The following is a 21,091-nucleotide window of genomic DNA, read 5'->3' as shown; positions in this document are numbered from 1 at the left end:
TCTAGCAATTTTCCTAGTGCCCTATTCCCCCTGGTTCCACGTTTTTTTCTTCTTTTGACAATAATTTTTTTTTTATTGAAACTTGATTTTGCTTCACCCAGCCCAAGGCTGGATTTTCTACGTACCTCAAATTTTATGCTAATTCCCATCTGGGGCAGTCACAGTCTGACATCACATAGTCCTCCTTCTCTTGGATGCTGTCTTTATTGCCTACCACTCTCCTCACCCCTTCTTTTTTCAATGCACCTCTTGCCAGGTGAACTTTCAGGAAGCACAAAAGAGAACTGAACCAAAATGTGCAGTTGTTTCCCTTTGACAGGTAGACTGAAGGTTACTAGCTACTTTTCCAGAACAAATTTCTTAAGAGTTTGATTCCACAATGATTTCCTAGATTTGATGTGGATGATTCAGTTACCTTCTTAATTGATCTGGAGGAAATGCAATCATATGAGAGGTTGGCAGGTAATTGATGAGATTTTATGACAAGAGCCCAAGAATGATTTTAAAGTTTTTGGAAGACAAATTACAGAGAGAAAAGCTTTGTAATGAAAGATGTAGTTTTGCAAAAATAGAATCCTCCAAATATTTTGGTGACAAGTCTAAAAGCAGAAGCAGATATACACGGTAGACAGTAAAACCGTTGTATGTGAGAACAAAATCATGTGACAAAACTTTCCTAGCAAGGGCATAAGAGGAGAGCAGATGAGCATAATTTAAATAGAGATAAAAGAGGTTGTAGAGTGATTGGTTTACTTAGAAGGTCTGGTCCTATTTAACAGATTATGTATGGATCAGAACTCAGATCTTTTCATCAATCTCCCACATATAGACCTATATCTGTTATTTTTATTTTGGTGTGTTTACCCTAGGGATTGGATGATAACTTCATGAAAGTGATGTCCCTGTTCTTGTGTTTTTCAGCCATGGAAATGCTGACCTTATTCAGTTCCTTGCTTCACATGCATTCATGGAATGAGTTATTTGTACATTGTTAATGGTACTTGGTTTCTGAGAATTTCTTTTGACCTTGAGATTCTGTTTGTCATTGAAATGGGTCTCTCCTGTGCAGACATTGAAAAGCTGGTGAATTCATCCTTAGATGATGAAGTCATCCTTGACTACTCTGATGGATGAATTTGTGAGTTCATGCTGAGCACTAAGTCCAACTCAAATGACTTGTGACATATCACCTAAGAATATGATTGTGGAATTACATGACCAAAGATAACTCCCAAAGTACTGAACACATTTTATTGAGGGGTATTAGAGAACTAAGGCAATGAAACATTTTGGAAATTTTAGAGGGTGGGGGGGAGAGGGAGAGAGAGAGAGAGAGAGAGAGAGAGAGAGAGAGAGAGAGAGAGAGAGAGGAGAGAGAGAGAGAGAGAAAGAATGATATCATTCAGATATCCAAGTAGAATGTAGAAGACCCTGAAAAGTAAAAAAGTAAGGCCAAGATGAATTTTCAGGGAGCTGAACTTTGTAATAACTCAAAACAGTAAAGGTAGAATTCTTATTTTTCTGTTTTTCTGTTTATTCCCACCTTTCTTCACCTGAAGAAATATACATACATATATATGTATATATACATACAATATTCCATATTACATCCTAAAACCATTTCCTTTGCAAGGGATATTTAGGTATCTTTTTTCTTTTTTTGGTACTGAGGGGCACACCCTCAATTCTTTTTATTTTTTGAGACAGGATCTGACTGAGTTGTTTAGGACCTTGCTAAGTTGCTAAAACTAGCCTCTAACTTGCAATCCTCCTGGTTCAACCTCTATAGTCACTGGCATTAGAGGTATGTAGCACCACACCTGGCCGTCAGGAATATTTAAAAAATAACAGTTTTCAAGTAGAGAATAATTTTGTTGCCTTGAGAGATTTGTAGTATATTTTCTTTCTTTTACCTTTAAAATTAAAATGAGAAATGTCATCTTTATGTACTTCTTATATGTTTTAGAAAGATCATTAAATTCAATAATAAACCATCTTTACCTGGCATCTTTAGCTGCTTGACGCAAAAAGTAAACACTGCCACTAAACTTCTTTCATACCTTGTTTTTTTTGGGGAAAAAAAAACCCTAAAATATATGACATCATGTTTAAAAGTACTACTATTTCTGACTTAGAATATTAGTTTTGTTTTTCCCTAGTAGACTAGTCTGACAAGTTTACACCTATTATAATTCTTGATGAATACTTAAAGCAAAGGCACTAAGTGAATAAGGAGAGGCTGATGGGTAATTAATCTTAGAGAAGATGCTGCTCTTGCTGCTAAGATGCATATTGTGTCTGAAGATCTGGCAGTGTTAATGGCTTTGTCATGCTAAGTGAGATTGCCTGGCGTTTTGTTTTTATTTTCATTTTTGCCATGCTGAGGTTGAACTCAGGGCCTTGTACATGCTGGGCAAGCACTCTACCTAACCAATATCCTAACCCAAGATTTTCGTGTTCTTAAAGGCAAAACAACCAAAATTGAAACCTGATATAGCCTAACTTTGTTATGGGCCCTTTGTCTGCTTTAGATCTAAAGAGCAAAGAACCTTTTTGGAGTAAAGAATATTTGGACATAGTGTCGGAGTGCACAATGACTTTATTGGATCAGTGAGGGGCAAATGGCAAAACAAAACAAAACAAAACCCTTTTATTCCAAAACCTGGCATTTTTGGAGCAAGTCACTTTTATGGTACTTTCATTGGTTGAAGAATTTACTTATTTGCTAATGAAATCTAAATGATGCTGTATGGATTACTTTAACTGCAGATCAAAATAAAAATAATAGCAGCAACAATAGTAGTGACAGTGAGTGTGTAACCATGAACTTAATGCGAACTGGATTTTTTTGAAAGGGAAAGTAAGTGCTATTAATGATTAAGGACAGGGTGACCAGTTTAAACCAGAAATTCGATGCCCTTAGGTAACAGTAATAAAAGGGTAGTGGTCTCCATGCAAAATTTCATAATCCAAGTGGCCCAGACCAGAGTAATATTTTCTCACCCTCTCTTTCTTTCTCTCTCACACATATACACATACTCCAACTTATAAAAACATATTTGGTTATTCACAGTAGCCAAAATATAGAATCAGCTGAGTCTATCGACAGATGAATACATAAAGAAATGTGGTGTGGAGAAAAATATTTCATTCTTTTTATGTATGTGTATCTATTTATCTGTACATATGTATGTGTGTGTATCTGTGCACGCATATAGTGAAATATTATTTAACCTTTAAAAAGAAAGAGAATTGTCATTTGCCACAACATTAGGTGAACTTGGAGGACATTATGCTAAGTGATAAAAGCAAGACTTGAAAGAAAAATATTGTGAAATCTCACTCATATGTGTGTTATGGTTTGGATGTGAGGGTTCCCCAAAAATTCATGTGTGAGATAATGCAAGAACATTCAGAGGTGAAATGAGTGGGTTATGAGAGTCTGAAACCAATCAGTGAATTAATCCCCTGATGGGGATTAACTCAGTGGTAACAGAAGGCAAATAGGATGTGACTGAAAGAGGTGGGCATTAGGGGGCGTGCCTTGGGGTATACATTTTGTAACTGGACAGTGGAGTCTCTCTCTGCTTCCTGGTCATCATGTGAGCCACTTCCCTCTGCCACATTCTTGGGCAATGGTGTTCTGCCTTACCTGGATCCCTGAGGAATGGAGCCGGCTATCTAATGGACTGAGCTTCCAAATAAACTTTCCCTCCTCTAAAATTGTTCTTGTCAGGTTTTTTAGTCACAGCAGTGAAAAAAACTAAAATAATGTGGAATCTAAAAAAGGCCAACTCATGGAAAAAGAGAGTTGAAAGGGGTTTCCAGAGGCTGGGGCATTGGAGAAATGATGAGATGATGATTAAAGAGTCCCAAGTTTTATTTATACAGGATGAATAATTCTGGTGATACATGGCACAGCATGGTGACTATAGTTAATAAGAAGATTGAATTGAATATGTGAAATTTACTAAGAGTAGATAGTAAATATTCTCACTATAAACATAAAAGGGTAACTATGCAAGGTGAGAGATATGTTAATTAGCTTGACTGTGGTAATCATTTCACAATGTACACATTTATTAAAATATTACATTATACACTATACCATATATATAAAATCTTTGTCAATTAGACCTCAGTAAAGCTGGGGTTGGGGAGAAATTAGGAAATAATCAAGTTCTTTACTTGCATTTCTTGAATACCATAAAAAGCGTAAGAACCTACCATGAAAACATAACTTCAAATTTCCTTTTTACCTTTCAACAGTTTCAACACATATCTTTACATACCAGACCAGCGCCCTTCTCCTCAGGGCCTCTTATTTAACGTTCCCAAACTTGTCTCAACCTGCACCTTTTTTTTTTCTTTGTTTGTTTATGTTGATTCCATATCACATTGAGCCATATCTTGTTAGGTGAAGCCAGATTATTCTGGAAAGATAAAGGCAGAGGAAGAAACTAAGCAGTGTAATCCCCTTTAGCAGGCAGAAAGGGGGAAAAACTGTTAATATTCATCTATCAATATTTTTTTCCTGTACCAATAGCTTATATTAAAAGAGAATTTCCCAAGTGCCTGGTGCTATGATAAAAATTTATAAATCTCCCCTAAATGTTATGATCACTGTTGATATAGATGCTCTTGACATTCCCATTTTGTAGGGAAGAAGACTGAGGCTTGCTGAGGATAAGTAAGTTGCTCAGGTAGCAGAGCCAGGACCTAAACCTGGCAGTCTGATGGAAGAGTTGTTGCTCCTGACACTAGGTGTACCACAAAATTTCAAGTTGTTGTCAATTGTGATCATTGAAGAGTAGTAAAACCCCTAACTTTAAATGGCTAGTGATATTTATAATATAATCTAATAAAACACATCCAGCTTTAAGTACATGGTAATTCTAGCAAATGTTCTTTCCCACTTTGAGAATCACTGGTGTGATTGGGGTATATGAAGATCTTTCTGATAAATGAATCCAATATGAAAATAAATGCATATGAGTACAGGTTATTTGGAATACACACAAAAGTGGGAAGAGAACACACAGTGAAAATGGGCTATTTTTCATCCACTTAGAAGGGGCTGACATTGGCTGAGTTTATCTGCTGTTGCTAGAAGGATATCAACCACGTTTAATGCTCAGACTATATTTTATGATGACCTGAAAGATGTCAGATGAGCTGTCTGTTGTAAATCAATAAGAATTTGCTTTAGATTAATGAGGGACTAAAACTATTTCTCATAAATCTCTAAATGCTCAGCATATTTCACGAACCAATCATTTAATGAGAAATAGATTTCTTCTCTATCCTTAAGAAAGAACTGAGGGTGGAGGGAGGAAGAAAAAGTAGTCAAACATTTTGGAATAACAGAGAAATATTAATGAGAATATATGCGTTCCAGGTTTTGTTTTGTGACCTGGGCTGTTCAGAGGTATCTGCTGTGGTTCAGGGTACTACAACTTATGTCCAGGAAGATGCCAATGTGCCCTCTGTGCAGTTTTCGTAGAAAAGTCCACTAGCTACTTAGTGGCTGATTGGAGTTTTTCGTATCAAACAAGTAACAGGAGTATGTTGAAAATCACAGAATTCTAGTCCAAATTGTGGTCTCTGCACACTGGCAATACTCTGCAGTGATTGGGTAATTGGAGCATGTCTTGGAATGTGAATGGATGGATCCTGCTTTCTGTCTAGTCTTTTTTCAGTATTCAGACTGCATCATGGGAAAAGAAAAATGTAGGTTTAATTCATACATTAATATGATACTATTATAAGTTTATTTTTCCTGAGAACTTTCTTATGAAGTTGGAAGAAGAAATTCATCAGGGATGGGAGAAGTAGGGGATGTTTTTGTTCCTTGAATGTATCTGAGTGATTCTAAAGCTATGCCAACATTTTTTAAGAGTAATCTAGTGGTTAATAAGTTGCTACAGTTGCTATTTGTCAGGCAAGGAAAAGTAGTGATTACTTGTAGAATCTTTGCCCACACCTCCAATCCCAATCCCAGGCTTATTTTGGGGAAGGAATGATAATAGCAGAAAATATTGTGGTTGAACAATAGTGTATTCTGCTCTGGGTTTCCTGGCTCTAAGACAGATTTCTCTTTAGCAAACTGCAGTGGATGAAGAATTGTATCAATTAATAAAAAGATAATCTGGGTATTCTAATGCATGGACAATATCTTTCTTAATCTTTTTTTCAACACTAAAAAATATGGGTGTATTCTTATATTGGTCATTTGTTTAAATGGAGTGTTTTAAAAAAGCAAGACGTGTTTAATTTGAATGGTCTGATTCTGTATAAAATCAGCTAAGAGTCTGTGGCAAAAATCTGCCCATATTTCTGTTCATACTTCATCCTTGGGACAGCTGGACTCTATTTCCCTTGTAGCTGAACATAGCTGGATGCCTAAACTCTGTCCAGTGGAATGTGAACATAAAGGAGAGGTGCTACCTCCAGATCTGGCTCATAGAACACTCTCATTTGCTTTTCTTTTTGCTTCTCTCATGTGCTGGCTGAACACTGAGGGCTCCTAGCACCCAGAAGAGAATTGAGTCACAATTAGGAGGTACTTCTGTCCCTGAATGAGCACAGTGAAGACTACCCCACCTGAAAAAAAGAAATTCATTATTTGCTAGTGATGTGAATGAGCATTAAAACATCATATTAAGGCCCTGAGACCTAGGGATTGCTTTTTAAAGCTACTGGCCTTGCTTTCTTTATGAGCACCAGATTGCTTTATAAATGCCTAAGGTGATGGCTTTGTATGATGACTATGATGCTGTTCTCTGTTAGGTTTTCTAGATTCTGGTCCTGGCCTCTGCCTGCTACTCTCTGCATGAATCTAGACATATAACTAGCCTTTCTCTCTGGCCTTAGAATTCACCAGGAAAATGCATAATTAAAACCAAAGCTTTTAAGATGAATCAGGGTTAGACAAAAAAAAAAAAAAAAGACAAACTGAAGTCAAAGGAACTTTTCATAAGAATATAGGTGGCTCACAGTATCAAAGATGCTGTTAGAGAATCAAACTCAGAGAGGGCAAGATTCAGGAAAGATCCAAGGATCCAGGTATCAGGAAGTTGTTAAAAACTTTGTCATGGGTTTCAAGTTTCAGTTAGACTGGAGAAATCATTTGCAATGATCTACTGTATTGCATGGTGACCCCAATTTATAATAATGTGTTTTATATTTCCAAATTGCTAAGATAACTGATTTTTAACATCCTTAACACAAAAAAATAAATTGGCAAGGTGATGGACATGTTAGTCAGCTTTACTGAATATTTCTATGATGTAAACAGATCCAAACATCACTTTGTATAAATATACACAATTGTCATTTGTTGATTAAAAATAAATTAATTTTAAAATGTCTATGTTTAAAATGTTTAAAATGGGCTACCTCAGAGATTTGTCTTAAGTTTTCTTCCATACTTGTCTATGGATTAGATTTTTGTTGTGGGAAAACCAACCAACAAATAACCAATAATACTTCCCTAAAACTTCATGGCTTATGATAATAACACTTGCATAGCCCATGATTTTGTAGATTGGCAATCTAGGCCAGGCTCAGCTGAACTTTTCTGCAGATCAGGGTCAAGCAGGGCTCACTTATGCATCTGCCATCAGCTGCCATGTCATTTGGGGGATTGGTCCATCTAAGCTGGCCAACTTGAATGACTCGTTTCTGTTCCATGTGCTCTCATCAGGTGAACAAGAGTTCATTCACATGGCAATTAGGCAGGTGTCACAAAGAGGAATACATGGGTGCAAAGTCTCTTGAGGCGCATGCTCAGAACTTTCACCAGGTTACTTCTGCCACATTCTATTGGTCGAACCAACTCCCAAGTTCAGCCTGGATTCAAGGGACCAGGAGACAGAATCTAACTTTTGTGATGAGAAAGCCGTATTGCAAAGTTGTATGGATGTGGAGGGTGGTGGAGGTAGGAAAGAACTGTGGCCGTTTTTGCAATTTACAAAGCTTTTCCTTGCATGGCATATCTACTCGTTGGTAGGGAAAGTCTGGTCAGTTTTATACTATTCCTAAGAGTGAACATAATGGGTGAGAAGTTAGTTCCCCAAAGGAGATCAGAATGAAGGGAAGATGATCTGAGTGAGACAGGCTTGGTTTTGATACCACCAGTTTTAGCTAACTGTGTGACCTCAACACAAAATAAAAACTCTCTCAGGCTACTTGCTTATCTCCAAAGTGACTTTAGTAACACAAAGTTGTTAAAGGAAGCAGAGATTTTGAAAGTAAGAATAGACATCCTGTGACTCCACTGGTTTTCATCTTGAATTATCAATAGAATTAAATGGAGATATGTTGCTGGCTCTTTGCGGTTCCATAATCCATGGATATTTGTCACCGCCTGCAGCAACAACTTGCACGGGTCTTATGGGTGGTGGAGTGGAAACTGAGGCACTTCTATCTTTCTCTTTGGTGCACTGCCTTCTTGCTTGTTTATAGAGGATAGAGGAAATGAGGTTTACTTGCTTTGAGAGGAGAGAGAGACCCCGCTTATCAGAGAGAAAGAAACTTTGCTTAAGAGAGAAACTTTGAAAGAAAGACAGGCTTTTCTTAGAGCTTAGAAGAAGAGGCTTGCTACACCTTAAAGTCCTGCATCCTGTGAACTAAGGTGCCCTAGTGATGCGTCTCAGTTCTCCGTTCGGCAATCTGCCTCCCACCGCTGCCCCTACTTGCTGCTGTGTTCTTTCTTCTGGCTTTTTTGCTAATGGCTGCTGTGGCATGTCTTCTCTGGCTACTGCCCCGCTGTGTGTCTTCTGCTACTGCTTTTCTTCTGCTAATGGCTGCTGTAGTGTATTTTTCCCTCTGGCTGCTTCTAATGGCTGCTGTCTCTCTGTCTCGCTCTGCCTACGCTTATATCACCTCCAGGACACGGAGAGCAGGGCCACGCCTCTTACGCAAAGATTAGGTGAGACGCTCGGAGCAGGCAATTAGTGCTGGAGAACACATGCGCATACATTGTGTGCGTGGAAGAGAAAATCACCTGAGTGTGCTTATGTCTATTAACCTCCTCGCTGCCGATGTGATCAGGCGCCATCCTGGCGCCGCCAACATGGCACAGCCCCCAACAGAGATATTTTTATTTTTGACAGCTTTTACATTTAATTCTTCAATATCTAATGTGGGAGCACTTTTTATTCTAAAGCTCAGTCTACTTTTGCTCTCCCTGTGGCATTTAGTAGCATTAGTCACAAAGAAGATGTCTCTTCACTATTCTCAGAAACCAAGGTCGATCAGGGGCTTCTTTGTGCTGGCAAGTATTGAGGTGGTCACAGGGTATTCATCAACTTCATTCTTCCTTATTGGTTGAATAAAGCAGGGGTGTTGCTCCGATTAGCTGTTTCCTCAATAGAGTTCTTTTGTGGAAAACACAGTTGCTTTTTGGTGCCTGAGGTGCCATTTGTCTTCAAAGGAGTATGACAAATGTGTATAGAATGAATAGGTGAATGAAGGATTTGTATAATCTTCATTTCCTGGTGATGCCTTTAAAACTAAGAAATGACTTAATTAAATGCAGATGATGCTCTAGCTCTGAAAGCTGCAAGAGGAGATATTTTAGGGACAGAATTGCAATAGTAAATTGTAACAAAACAATGTTTGCTTTTCTTCTTTTTCTTGAAATTGTTTATCTTTTCAATCTGAACTAGCTCTTGAAATAAATGATAGTTAGGTTTTCTCTCGGGTGTAAGACTGGATTTCATTAATTTGAACTAGCTATTTTGAGCTTCTTGGGTCATGTGCAGACAGTGTACTTCCTAGTTTTTAAAACTAAAATTTGGTGAACAGGTCTCTGATGGCTTTGCCCACTTTAGAATCTCTATCTGCAAGTAGACTGTAGGTAGGGATTAAATGGTGTGACTAAAACATTGCTCTCAGCCACTTTCCCTACCCCCGATGCCACACTGTGCACACTCATGCTTCTTGGGTATTAAAAGTACATTCATCGCCTCTTTCTGTCTTGTTTTTTCAGACTAGAGGGTCCTGGCTTTAGCCTTTTGGTGTTGTGTCCTCAGCCTCCACTTAGAATTTGGGGAATGGCAGGCTCTAGAAGAAGCAGTGACTGATCAGCAAAGTCCCTTCTGAGGTCAAATCAACTCAAGTGTCATCAGGACATTGATTTCTGTTTATTAAGTAGATTCCACCTCTAGGACCTGATTGATTGATACATTATTTGATATTCATGGGAAAGTTCCAAATAATTTATAACCATGAAGGGCTGCAAAAGCAGGGTGGTGGTATAAATGGTGTGTATCGGTTTGATTGAGACATTTTGAGTCATTATCTGTTGCTCTGTCATCCATCCTAGTTAGCATTTATCCTTTACCTTTTCCATTAGGTGAAGAATTATGGTCAATATTTGTTTTAAAATAATTTGGGATAGACTTAGAATACCTCCATTAATTGTACTTTCACTTCTCTCATGGTCTTGGCTAATAATGAGTGCAAGACATGTTGGACAAAGTGAATTCCCATTTTACAAGTGTTCAAATCTGAAAAGAAAGAGAGATGACCCATTTTTCTTTCCCTAACTCTTTCCAGATGTACCAACATCTCTCAAGAATAGCATTGCATGGTGCTTTCAGGCAGGAGTGGCTACTGTATGATAACTTCCTCTGGATGCAGTGGTAGGAGAAAGCTCCAACCCTGTCAGATATTTGATGGTCAACTAGTTGTGCAATGGCCCTATTGGGCAAACAGCAGGATGCTTCCAAGGCAGACTTCAAGAAGGAGGTTAATTGAAGCATTTCTATTAATGGTTTGATTTTTTTCTCTCTCTCTCACCTAGTTCATGGAATTTAAGTAAAGGTTTTGAAAGTTCATTCTGGCAAAAGTGAACTATATTTTTGGAAATAACTTCTAAAAATTTGGTTGCATTTTTTTTCTAAATCAGTTAGGATTCTTTAAAAGATTTTTCAAAGTGTTCAGTGAATGGCACATCAGGAAAACTTCAACAGTTACAGCCTTTAGGGATCTAGAATTATTGACAGCAAAGCTTCCAGACAGGAATATACTCAAATTTATTTCTACTCATTATGCATGCAAAATAATGATAACTCAAGTGATGTGTAAGATTTCTGTTTGAAACTCTATAACTATGCTATGGAAAAACTCAACTCATGAGAAGAATCTCTTGATAGATTTTTAACTGGACAAAGCTGTATTCTATATTCTAAAATAAAATAAGACTAAGCAGATCCATTATTGTATAGCATCTAAACTTTACAAAGCATTAAAAATATAATAAAAAAAGTATTTTGGGGAAGATTGCTTATAAAAATGTTTGCTTGAATAGAGTACTATGAAGAGAGGCAAAATATCAGTAACTATGAAAATATTTAGGTAGAAATATTTATATATTTCAATAAAAAGGGAGCATCAATAGTGCCTTTCCTATCAACTGAAATTTGTCTGCACCCCAATTCATATATAGAAGTCCTAACCCATGATGTGACTATGTTTGGAGATATGATATTTGGAGGTAATAAAGGTTAAATGAGGTCATAAGGGTGAGGCCCTGATCCAATAGGATTAGTATCCTTATAAGAAGAGATACCAAGGAACTTGTTCTTGCTTTTTCTCTGCCCCCATAGGAGGACACAAGAAGGTGGCTCTCTACAAGTCAGGGAGCAAACACTCACCAAAAACTGAATCAGCTGCAACTTGATCTTGTACTCCCTAACCTTGAGAACTGTGAGAAAATTTTAAGACTTAAGTTACCTAGTCTGTGTTATTTTGTTATAACAACCCAAGAGACTAATACAGCCTTCATTCAGCAGAATTTACTATAAGTTTGGCAGGTATTACAGCAAATATTTTAAAAAAGTATAGAAGTTTTCACAAACTTTAACCATGTAATTTTGAAAAAGATCCCAGGTATTTTATAAAAACAATAAAAATGAGGATATAAAGCTGAAAATATTATTTAGAAAAATACCATTTATATGGTATACAAGATCAATTTGGCCAAGAAACTGACTGAAGTATATATATTAATACACACCAAGGAAAATTGTTTTGCTTATATTACATCTTACTGTTCAGATAAATGTATGTGAAAATTAATATGTATATGGATATACATATTATTTTTCTAAAAAAGTTTTGACCAAAACTACTTTATTTTTCCACCAATTAAAATTAATGTTGATAATTTGAAAAATTTCAAAACAAATATTTTATTTTACTTGTTTCTAATTTTTTCACTGTCAGAATTGTCCTAGGTCAGTCCATATATTGCATGGTCACCTGTTGCAGCGATGAAATATTCAACCTGGGTAAGGCCTTTCATTGACATTTGTAACTGTTGTCCCTTAATTAATTTAAATTGGGTTGATAGATCTAAAGTGAGTTCCTCTTATGCTCAAGGCAAAAACAGTGCTACATGATACTCAAATTCTGGGCACCCAGAAAGATTATAACTTTCAGCATCCCGTGAAACTGGGAGCAACATGTAGCTGGGTGCTAGTTAATATAATATAGGCAGAAGCAATGTATTTTACATCTGGTACTGGCCCCTGCGTTGTCTTGTATGACCCTCCAATATTCTCTCTTTCCTTTCTTATTGGATGGAAAAGACAGAACTTGGAAGACCCTAGAAGATGGCAGAGAAAATTGACAGTGTTCCTAGGTCTTTGAATGACCCAAGACAGCCACCCCTGCAGACTTGCACTGAAATGTGATGTGAAAAGTAGAAAACCATGGTTAGTGTTAAGCCAACTGTGATGGGGGGTTGTTTGCTACAACAATAAGGATTGCTGACTTTGATTACTGAACTCCTAGGAAAGTTAATCTCTAATTCTTTCTCTACCTGATTGACTCTCTTGTTCATCTCTAGATGACTTGCTAACCCTTTGGTCTGGAAGATTTCCAAGGAGTCAATAATGAGCTTACTATTACAAAAATAATTTGTATCTGTATGATGTATGGATGTATAGATATACATTTGACCTTTGAGTCTATTTGGATTATGTCCTTATAATATGTTCAACAACAAATCATATTAAAATAACTACCATATATTGATATGTACAGCATGTATCAATATGCAAAACACCATGCTAAGTACATACATAAGCACAATTCTCATAGCAACCCTTTGAGGTAGATATATTATTAGTTCTATTCTATAGATGGGGACACTGAAGCTTTAAGCAGTTGAGATAACTTGCTAATAGTCACATATGTAAAAATGTAGAGCAAGAATTTGCATGCAGGTATATTTGACTCCAAAATATGGGCCCTTGATTGCTATATTAACCATAATAGAGACATTTATTTTCAGTCCCAAGAACTCTTACATCTCATCATGATTCATAATTGGGGATGGAATGATGATGATGATTGACATCTTTCTTTTTTTCTTTCATCCTTTTCTTTCTGTAGTGGGGATTGAACTCAGGGCCTTGAACATGCTAGGCAAGTGTGCTCCCTCCTAGCTACTTTTCAGGTCCTGATGATTGACATTTCTGCACACTTACTACTTGTCAGAAATTGAGCTCTGGGTTTTACATGGAATAGTTGAGGTCTTCACAACTAGCCCATGAGACAGACTTTCTGTGATTTATATACCAAGTGTTTCTTATAGCTACAGTAGACATTCAATAAATATAAACCAGTGTCTAGTTAATAGCAGAGAAAATTTCAGTTAAGAGAGACTAAAGTCATTGATCATAGAACCTTGTGGGAACTTTCTTTCAAAGAAAGTATCCTGAGAATCTGAGACCTATCTACTTTGGTTTGCATGGGCTACAATCCTTTTTCTCAAAGGAAAAAGAAATAGGGGGAAGTGGAGAGAATGGTATCCATAGCCTGTGACCCTCTAAGTTAAAGCCACCCCCAAATTAAAGAGGGATGAAGAACTTTACATTTCCTAAGCTCAGTGTTCCCCCTGTTTTAAGAAAGAGTTTTGTTCCCCATCAACATATAAACACATATCTCTTTGCATTAACTTTGTGACTTCTGTCAATCAGCAATTCTGCTGAAATCGAGGTAGCACAGTTTGGAGACTGGTCACAATCAATCTCACATTAACCTTGAGTCAGAAGAAAAAATGAAGCAGGCACAAGGGTTGAGAGATTGCAGCTACATTATCTGGCTCAGTTTCTCTACCACCAAAAATGATGGGGGCAAAAAAAAAAAAAAAAAAAAAAAAAAGAAAGAAAAAAATGGAGAAAAGAAAAAGTGGTAGAAAAACAAAACCCGAGACAGAAGGCAGGAGGAGACACTGGGGCAGCTCCAGCTTTCACCAAGCCGGCTCTGTTCCACTTCCTTTTGATTGTCCAGGAAAGCTAAGAAAAGTAAAAACAGGGCTGTGAGTCCATGGAAGCAGCCCCGTGGAAACGTTACGTTAAACAATTGGCCTGTGGGTCAATTGTGAAGGGCGTTAATGTGCGAGACCCCGATAAAGAGATTTGCACTAATGGCCACAAAGCGTTGTGTATTTTAAACAGGGGTTCAAGTTTGTTCTGCACAACAGTATAAATATAACTAAGGTGGGGTGGAGAAGGAGATTTGGAAATCAGCCGATTTTAAGGAAGCCAACACAAACACTTGAACAAATGCAGAGTTTCATACAGTCTTTGTGCAGCTTATTGGTTGTTGGCATGCACTTGTGAAAACAGAAAGGGCCTGCTAGTCGTGGTGGAGATCTTCCATGCCCTGGTGGTAATAACATGCACTGTTTATCTGAAAACAACATTTTTGTCATGTAAGTTGCATTTTCTGAAGGTGATGTTCCTGTTTATGTTGTTTCACGTTGATGGTTAAAGCTTGGAAAAGTGGACACAGTTTCAGGAAGGTCTTAATTTCTTTCCAATGACTGTTTCATCACAAATAGGTCAGAGGGGCCAACATCCCAACCTTGAAGGCTTTTTAAATTTGGTATTTAATATAAAGGAATATGTTTTAGCCTCTTTAGCTAATTTATTCTACATGAAAAGGTATTTTATAATAGACTAAGCAGACCATATACAATTAACTAAAGCTGGATCTGGTGCCTAAAAATATTTGGCAAAATTCCCTGCAAAGCCACATTTAAACATTTTTAATATATATTATGAGGCAGAAAAGAGTAATTATCTTCTATTGAAGTTCCCAAGTGAGAGAAATGTATTTGTACAGGCCTTTCAAAGAAAACCCTCTGTATTGCTAAATTGTTGTGTTTGGGATGATATCCTCTCTGCTGTGGCTTGTGGCTTACTTTCTCGTAGAAAAAAACAGACATTATTCTGTGCTTCCATGAGACTGCTACCTTGAGCAAGGTGTTTTTGCCAAAGGGCCTTGGAAATCTCCAGAACAAATACTTTTGAATCCTATAAGTGCCATGCCATAAATAATTTGGAACAAAAAGTACTGGGAGTAACTGTCTATTTCTAACCCCCGCTCTTGATTTAGAAGAAATCATGCCTCCCCTCCCCCTGCTTCTTCCTTTGGAGAGGGTCACTGTTCATGCAAAATATTCACATTGGCCCAAAGCATTGCATTTCTGAGGACAGCCTCTATTTTAGCATGGCTAGCCTTGAATACAGATCTATGGATAAGACCTTGGGTATAAGTAGATTATTTGGGAGCAGATCCCAGGAAATGCATTGATGGAGTGGGCAAAGTGAGAGAAGGAAAGAAAGATGGCTAATAGAGAGTCATGAAAAAGCAGTTTACTTTCATAGTGCTCAATCTTGTGGGGGCCCTCTGGGTCAAAGACTATGGAAAACACAACTGAAAACTGTCCCTTACAGGATCAGGCAGCTCCAGTTATTTATTCACTCACTCAGGTTCCTCTTGTGTAGAAGTTTGCCCCTGAGTTGTTCACATTCCCTCTGAGGTTTTCTAGCCTGCCTTAGGTTGGTAGGGCTTTTCTCTCACAGCCAGAGGATGGCTTCAGGCAGAGAATTACAAGGAGGACTGACTCTATCTGAATGGAAACTCTTTACAGCCTCTCTCTGGGATAGGTCAAGTGGATTTTGGTGGTAACTGGAAGTATCTGCAACAGCTATCATTCCTGCCAGCGAAGGCAGTTTAACTACATTTTAAAAATATCCTTAAGTACTAAAAGAAGTTATTGTTATTCCATTTACATTATTGAGTGCTAACCCTGTGTCAAATGCATGAACTTATATAATTCTTAGATCAACCCTAATCATAAGAAAAGACTCAAAGGGATTATAGTTCCTGAATGACAGAGTGAGGATTTAAACTCAGGTCTGTCTGAATCCAAGATCCAAGGCTTAACCATTAAAATTCTACACTGCCATCACCAAAATGGTCAAAACGTGTGTTTCAGCTAGGCCTAGGAATGCATAGAATGATAGAGGTGATAGCTGGTCTCCAAGGTGGTCTCTTGTGCTCCTTATCTCCAGAGACTCTAGCCCTGGTATAACCCTCTCTCATACTGAACCAGGGCTGACCTGCAGAGTTGACAATGGTTGCAGAGGCCATATACTCTTAGGAAGCATGGCAGCCTCTTGGTTTTTTCACTCAGTGTAGAGGAGCTGCTGTGTTATAAGGATACTCAAACATCCCAGTGGAAAGGGTCATATCTAAGGAATCTGCCAGCACAGCATTAACCTGCCAACCCTGCAGTGAAGTACACTGGAAGTAGGTCCTCCAGTTCCTAACTGACTCTTTTGGTGACTGCTTCCCCAAGGAACCTCTATAAAGCATAGCTGAGGGAAATTAATAAAAGGTCTAAGCACATGGTAATATGTGCCACGTTTATAGTTTTGTAAGATTCAAATGTTCAGATATCTACATTCCCCCAATTTTTCTGTTTTAGTAAAAGTTCCATTAGACTTTTTTTTCCCCCGAGGGGTGGGGGATTCAAACCTCGGCCCTTGGGCATGCTAGGCGAGCACTCTCCAAAATGAGCTATTTCTTCAGCTCCCATTGGACTTCTTATTAGAAATCAAAAAGCTATCCTTGCATGGTGGCACACATGTGTAATTCCAGTGACTGGGAAGGCTGAGGAAGGAAGATTGCAAGTTGAGGCCAGACTTAAGAACTTAAGAAGACCCTGTCTCAAAATAAAAATATAATAAGGGTTGGGGATATGACTCAGTGCTAAAGCACCCTTGGATTAGATCCCAATAGTCCCTACCCCCCAAAATTATATGAAAAAGTGAAAGAACTAAAATAACCAAAGTATCTTGGAGAAGAACAAAGTTGGAGGACTTAGTCTATCTCATTTCAAGACTTATTCTAAATCTATAATAATTGACAGTATGGTATTGTTATAAAGGAAGGCATATCAATCAAGAGAGTAGAATAGAGTCCAGAAATGGTGTGTGTGTGTGTGTGTGTGTGTGTGTGTGTGTGTATGTGTGTGTGTGTGTGTGTGTATTCAAATGATTTTTGACGAAGTATCCAGGTAATTCAATGGAGTAAAAAGATAGACTTTTCAAAAAACCCTAGAATAATTGGATGTCTCCATAGGAAAAAAAAAATGAGCATCAGCTTTCATGTCATGAAATATATAAAAATTAACTCAAATTACATTCTAGACCCAAATAAAAAGCTAAAATAGAAAACTAAATATAGATGCTAAAAATATCAAACTTCTTGGAGAAGATGGGATAAAATCTTCATGACCTTGAGATACACAGATTCCATAGACATGTATCAAAAGCACTATTTCTAAAAGGAAAAAATGATGTGTATGTATGTCACCAAAATCAAAACCTCTGCTTTCAAAGGATATTATTAAGAAAATGATTAGTTTATATATCCTGACCAAGAGAAACCATTTGCAATAAATACATTTGATGAAGGTCTTTTATCATAGATATAATAATAACACTTGTATTTCATTATGAAGGCACACAACCTAATACAAGAATAGATAAAAGACTTGAATAGACTCTTCAAAAATGAAGTTGTAGTTGAATGTGGTGGTACACGACTGTAATCCTACTGGTTTGGGAGGATCTGGAGGCTGAGGCAGGAGGATCACAAGTTCAAAGTCAGCTCTTTTTCAGGCCCTGAGCAACTTAGCAAGACCCTGTCTCAAAAAAAAAGTGGGGGTGTCTTTATAAAAGGAGGCTCTCTAGGTCTTTGTCTGTCTCTCTCTCTTGGCCTTGTCTGAACACAGAAAGAATGTAGCCATCTGCAAACCAGGAAGAAATCCCTCACCGGATCCTGACCCTGTCAGGACGCTGATCTCACACTTTCAGGCTCTAAACTGTGAAACATTCAAATTCTGTTGTTTAAACCATTTAGTCTATGGTATTTGTTATGGAAGCCAAGGTTGACTAACATAGCTAGTATGCTCATGAAAAGATGTTCAATATTATCAGTCATGAGGGAAATGCAAATTAAAAGCTTAACACAATATCACTAGGCACACTCTGGAGTGATAAATTTTAAAAGACTGACATTACCAAGTTTTGCCCAAGATGTAGAGCAACTAGATGTCTCATACATTGTTGATATGAGTGTAAACTTGTGCATCCACGTGGGAAAACAGTTTTAACATTTTCTTGTAAACATCCATCTATCCTGTGAACCAGAAATTCTTCTGGATATTTCCCCAATAGAAATAAAACCTTAAGTTCACCAAAAGATTAGCCTTGTTTGTAATAGTCAAACACTGAAAACAAATCAGCAGGATGAATAAAAAAATTGTAGTACCTCTGTCAGAAATTACAAATCAACACTAAAAATGAATGAACTTCTGATGCAATATGGATGAATCTTATCAACACTGTACTGAAAAAAAGAAGTTAAACAAAATAGTACGATCTATAGACTTCATTTAATTACATTTTTAGAACATTCAAAATTAATCTATAAGATTGAAATCAAATCCGTATTTTCCTGGGGCCAGGAGTGGTTTATCTACAAAGGAACATGAGGGAACTTTCTTGGGTGATAGAAATATTTCATATCTGATTGGAGTGGGTTGTTACACAGGTGTGCACATTTATCAAATATTTAAAATATATTTGTTTTATTGTATATAAATGAACACCTCAGTAACATTGATGACAAAGCAACAGGGAAAGACTGAATCATGAATATTTGTTATATTATCTTGTATATTTTTCAGAATAACTTTTCTTCTGAAAGGTGCCTGCATGGAGAATTTTGAGTCTGTTGCTATATCTTGTCCCTCCCATCCGTTACCCTTTCTTGTTGCTTTATAAAACCATTGCCCTGGTCTTTGAATGTGTCAGAGATTGACAGAAATCCTCATTTCTTTATCATTTGTGCTCATTATTTTCGGGTTATGTAGTGATTTTAGAGTTGCAGTCTTCCTGGCTTTATGTAGTTGTATGTTGTCTCAAAGGTTTTTTTCTGAAATGCATCTAAGAATGAACTTCTGATACATGCCACAACATGGGACATATTTGAACATGTGTAAGCTTTGGAACAGGTTTTTTTTTTTAATTTCTTTTTTTTTCTTGAGAAATGATATTTGAAATGTTTAATTAGGTCCTGGCATGAATTCTTGCTAATGCCAACCCCATAAGGAAGCAGATTTGGATTGACAATTTTTTTTTAATCCAGTGCAGATTCCCAAACTCAGTGGTTTCTTTTTTCCTTCAAAGACAAAACATGTAGAGCTCTCTGTTTGTATTTATCATTCCAGACTCCCAGATAAATTCATTTTGCTTCTTGGTATGAAAGTTCTCAACATCTATTGAGAAGACCAAAACTTGCAGATCAAATCTTCAAAGAAAGTTAGGAAACTTCAGTCATTCAATCATTTCATGGTAGCTGATGGCAGGAATTGATTCTTTTAGATAGGAGCCTCGCCTGTTCTGTTCACTTTTGTGTCCCTAGCACCTAAAACCATGTTGCGTAAGGATTAATATTACACAGGAGGTGTTATATGCACAGAAAGATTTAAATGGGTTGCTGAAGTCACAAAACTAATGATCTAGCAGTTCTACTTCTGGAATTGAAAACAGGGTCTCAAAGAGATATTTGTATACCCGTGTTCATAGCTAGTCACAGCAGCCCAAAGGTGGAAGCAACCTAAGTGTCTTCGAATGGGTTAATACAATGTAGTATATGTGTACAATGGTATGCAGCCTTAAAAAGGAAATGAAATTTGATTTGGACAAATGGATGAAAATTGAGGACATTATAATACATGAAATAAGCTGGTTACAAAGGTCAAATACTATATGATTCCACTTATATGAGATTCCTAAAGTAGTGAAACTCAGAGACAGAAGGTAGAATGATAGTAGCCAGGGGCTAGAGAGAAGACAAAGAGTAGTTGTTTAATGTGTCCAGAATTTCAGTTTTGCAAGATGAAAAGATTCTAGAGCTGGACATGCATGACAATGTGAATGTAATTAATACACATGAACTACACTGGTAAAAATGGTTAAGATGGAAAATTTTGTGTTATGTGTACTTTGTTGCAATTTTAAAAAGTCACACAGCACATGACATTGATAGAACCTGCTATTGTCTGAATATTTGTGTCCCCTGCACCACTGCAAATTCAAATGTTGAAATCTAATCACCAGTATGATGATAAAGTGGAGCCTTTGGGTAGTGATAGTCATGGGGCAGAGTCCTCATGAGTGGGATTAGTGCCCTCCTTGTCTCTCCCACCATGTGGAACACAGCAAGAAATCAAAGTGGGCCTTAATAGGCACTGAATCTGCTGGCAGCTTGAACTTGGATTTCCTAGGTTCTAGAAGTGTGAGAAACAAGTTCCTATTCTTTAAAGCTGCACTGTAATTTCTTTTCTCCTTTCTTTCCCTTTTGCAGTGCTGGGGATTGAACCCATGGCCTTGTGCCTGCTAGGTAAGCATTCTACCACTGAGCTATATCCCTAGATCCATGGTGTTTCATTAGAGCAACTTGAGCAAATTAAGATAGAACCCAAGCCAAGGTCTCTTGGATTCTAAGTTCATAATTCTTAAGAGTCATCTGCCATTTTGGAAATGGATAAGGGAGTTTTCTCTCCAGCTGACTCGGCATAGAGAAAAAGCATGATATTGATTACTTGATACCATAACTTTAGGGATGTTGGGATAGTTCTGCCAGTCATAAAATACAACTTTCCTAATTTGTTTAATGTTGTCTGACATTTCATTATTTTCCTGATTCTCAG

This window comes from Sciurus vulgaris (genome assembly GCF_902686455.1).
Source record: "Sciurus vulgaris genome assembly, chromosome: 2".
NCBI lineage: Eukaryota > Metazoa > Chordata > Mammalia > Rodentia > Sciuridae > Sciurus > Sciurus vulgaris.
The sequence above is the reverse complement of the archived record's forward strand: the minus strand, read 5'-3'. Positions refer to the sequence as shown.